At 46.8% G+C, this 3,554-nt stretch overlaps 1 long non-coding RNA gene across 1 annotated transcript; it reads right to left on the bottom strand.

Annotated features, from left to right (window-relative positions):
- Positions 1-2,345: 2,345 nt before the first annotated feature.
- Positions 2,346-3,429, bottom strand: LOC139197417 (uncharacterized). The gene is made up of 2 exons (XR_011582807.1): positions 2,961-3,429; positions 2,346-2,852 (listed from the first exon to the last, which is right to left on the bottom strand). It is a non-coding gene; the product is annotated as an uncharacterized lncRNA (long non-coding RNA).
- Between the last annotated feature and the right edge of the window lie 125 nt (positions 3,430-3,554).

Raw genomic sequence — 3,554 nt, forward strand, 5'->3', positions numbered from 1 at the left:
GAAGACTTCTTCAATCACTCGGTCAAGGCTCCTTGCTATGAAGATTGTGAGGAACGCCTCTCCAAAATTGCTTGACAAATTCAACAAAGCTCCTTGTCTGTAAGAGCCTAAACTGCAAGACACAAAGCTCATTGTCCGCACGAGCCTAAACTGTAGGACACGAAGCTCCTCGCCTGCACGAGCCTAAACTGCATGGCACAACACTCCTGGTCTGCACGAGCATAAAAGGCAACACCAACGCTCCTGGTCTGCACGAGCATAAAAGGCGACAACCCAAAGCTCCTTGCCTGCACGAGCTGAAACTGCACTAAACGCTCCTTGCCTGCACGAGCTGAAACTGCAACACGGCACCAAATGCTCCTTGTTCGCACGAGCCTAAACTGCACGAACCAAAGCTCCTCGCCTGCACGAGCCTAAACTGCATGGCACAACGCTCCCGGTCTGCACGAGCTGAAACTGCAACACGGCACCAAATGCTCCTTGTTCGCACGAGCCTAAACTGCACGAACCAAAGCTCCTCGCCTGCACGAGCCTAAACTGCATGGCACAACGCTCCCGGTCTGCACGAGCTGAAACTGCAAACGACACCAACACTCCTTGTCTGCACGAGTTGAAACTGCAAACGACACCAAAAGAAAATACCAAAAAAAAAAATGTATTTGAACTACGTTTTGACTTGATCTCTTTCTTTGGAAGGGTACGTAGGCAACTCGAGCATTCGATTTCGAGTTCAGTCACATCAAAAAAAAAAAAAAAAGGGATTTGATTAAAGTCTCATTGGTGAAGGTCAATTTTATTACAAAATTACTTGCAGTTTTCTTTGTACAAAATTAAATTACAGTTTCTTTGAAAAAAAAAAAAAAAAAAAAACATATGTTATCTAAATATATATATATATATATATATATATATATATATATATATATATTAAATTACAGTTTCTTTGAAAAAAAAAAAAAAAAAAAAACATATGTTATCTAAATATATATATATATATATATATATATATTAAATTACAGTTTCTTTGAAAAAAAAAATATATATATATATACATGTCTGAGCCCAGCCACAAAATCAGGCCCGTCTCCTCAGACCCAAACCGTGAGCCCAACAAGCTCAGGCCCGGCTCTCAAAAATTCAATCAAATCCAATCCCACCACCACTCGTCTGAGGCGTCTTGGTAAACACCGCCCCTCCCTCCTTCTCCTTCTGCTTGTCCTGTCTCCTTTCAGTTGGAACCCTAACCCTCTCCCTCACCTACCGCCAGCTCTTCCACCCTGAGCAGCTCATTTCCGGCAAGGAAGACACCGCGAACAACTTCGCCCGCGGTCACTACACCATCAGCAAAGAGATCGTAGATCTCTGCCTCGACCGCATTAGGAAGCTCGCTGACAACTGCACCGGGCTCCAAGGGTTCTTGGTCTTCAATGCCGTGGGTGGCGGTACCGGATCGGGTCTTGGGTCGTTGCTTCTGGAGCGGCTTTCGGTTGATTTTGTCGAAACCCTAGCTTACTTGTATTCGGTTCAGTTCTCTCTCGGATCCGTCCGGGTCGCAAGCTGTCGGGCAGCCAAAGGAGGAACAACAGCGGCAATCAGAGTCAGATCCAGAACTGCAACGACCTGTCGTCGGAATCGCAGTACTCCCGCAACCCCATGTGCCGGTGGTGCCGCAGCGACGCCCTCAACGACATGTGCTCCTCCTTTGCCTCCTCTCCGCCATGTCCAAATCCGACTAGTAATCTGAAAACCCAATTTTGAAATTTAAAAAAAAAAAAAAAAAAAAAAAAAAAAAAAAAAAGGAGTCGGATTTGGTGCTTCTGAGCTTTCCTCTGCAAATTGTTTAGTTTTCCGGCAGCGAGGTAAGGGCGCTCATTGGGTGATGACGTGTCTGGATCCGGCGAAGCCCCTGTGATCTGACCGATTTGTTGATCGAAGCGCTACTACAGCCAGGGGGATTTATATTTGAAACCTTAGCTGCTATGATTTCCGCTCTGTATATATAAATACACAAGTTTGTATCGATTGAAATCAACGGCGGTGACAGGGTCGGAGTGAGCCGGCAAAACCTTCAAGCATTTCCCGGTCTTGACTTCCCAAATACGCACCGTTTCGTCGAAGGAACCGGAGACGATCATATTGGACTGAGGGTTGATGTTGACGCAGAAGGCGAGATCGGAGACGCCCTGGGAGTGGCCTTCGAAGGTCCGGGCGGCGGAGATGGTTCGGTTATCGTTTCGAGCAGCTACGATGGGTTGTGCAGGACATAGGATGCCTCCACTGGCCACTGCACCAAGACATTGATTGACGATGAGAAATCCTCCGGTTTCGTTTGTTAAGTTTGCGCCTAATGGAAAGTACATTCTTGTTGGCACTTTGGATGACACTCTCTAAGGTTCTGGAACTTTTCAACTGGGAAATGTCTAAAGACTTACACCGGTCACAAGAGCTCGAGATTCTGCATTTCTTCCGCATTTTCTGTGACAAATGGGATATACATTGTAAGTGGTTCTGAAGATAATTGTTTGTACTTGTGGGAATTACAAAGCAGGAAGGTAGTTCAGAAATTGGCAGGTCACCCAAACACTACTATTTCAAGTGGTTCTTCTTCGTCCCAGAAGCATTTGCAAAATCAGCAGCAAGACCAGGCCGAAAGAAAGTACTACATCAGCCCAGGACGACGTGTAGGGGTACCTTCTGTAGCTTCAGCTCTGGAACTTAACTTTTCGGGCCTACCAATTCGTCCGGGGAAGAAAGATTATCCTACTATATGCGAACTGGCACCTGCAAGTATGAAACAAACTGCAAGTTTAACCACCTTGATCCTACAGCTGCCGGAGAATCTCGCCCACAATCTGCATATGGCAATGGTAGGCCTGCATCATTACAAGATCTGCCAAAATCTCAAGACATTTATTCCGAAACTACAGAATGGAATGGTTATCAGGCTCCAGCATATCTACCACATAGAACCATGCCTGCAACTCCACCTCCGCCATATGTTATGAACAAGCTCAGGAAAATGACGCTGAGAGTGATCGCGGAGCGGCTGTCGGAGGAATGGCGTGCATGATGTCGGCATGGGCTCAGTAGGAATTGACGAGGCGAAGTCTATTGGCTGTACTTTGTGCCTGTGCTCAGTGGCAATGCAACGGGTGTGTAATGACTGTGCTCGGCAAGCAGTGCAATGGCTGTGCTAAGTGGTTGTGTTCAGTGACGGTAGCAGTGGAGCGTCTTCCTCTCCACCTCCGCCATGGCCGCCGCCTTTGAATGAGATTGACAAAACCAAAGTTTGACAATCCACACCCAAAGACCTCCTCCGTCTCTTGCCTCACAGCTGCCAACAACTTCAAAGACCGCTGTCAAACGACTAGCCGGCCAAGAAGCTCTTCCTCAAACTCCAGCTCTCCGTCCGTCTTCGTCCTTCCCTACAAATCCCCCAGCCCGTCACCCAAATTTATACAGAAAAAATTTACTAAAAAAAAAAAAAAGGGGATGGTGGAGCAAAGTGGTGCGGCCACCACGTGAAAAAAGAAAAGAAAAGGGGGTGCATCAGG

This window comes from Malus domestica, chromosome 07, assembly GCF_042453785.1.
Source record: "Malus domestica chromosome 07, GDT2T_hap1".
Classification (NCBI taxonomy): Eukaryota; Viridiplantae; Streptophyta; class Magnoliopsida; order Rosales; family Rosaceae; genus Malus; species Malus domestica.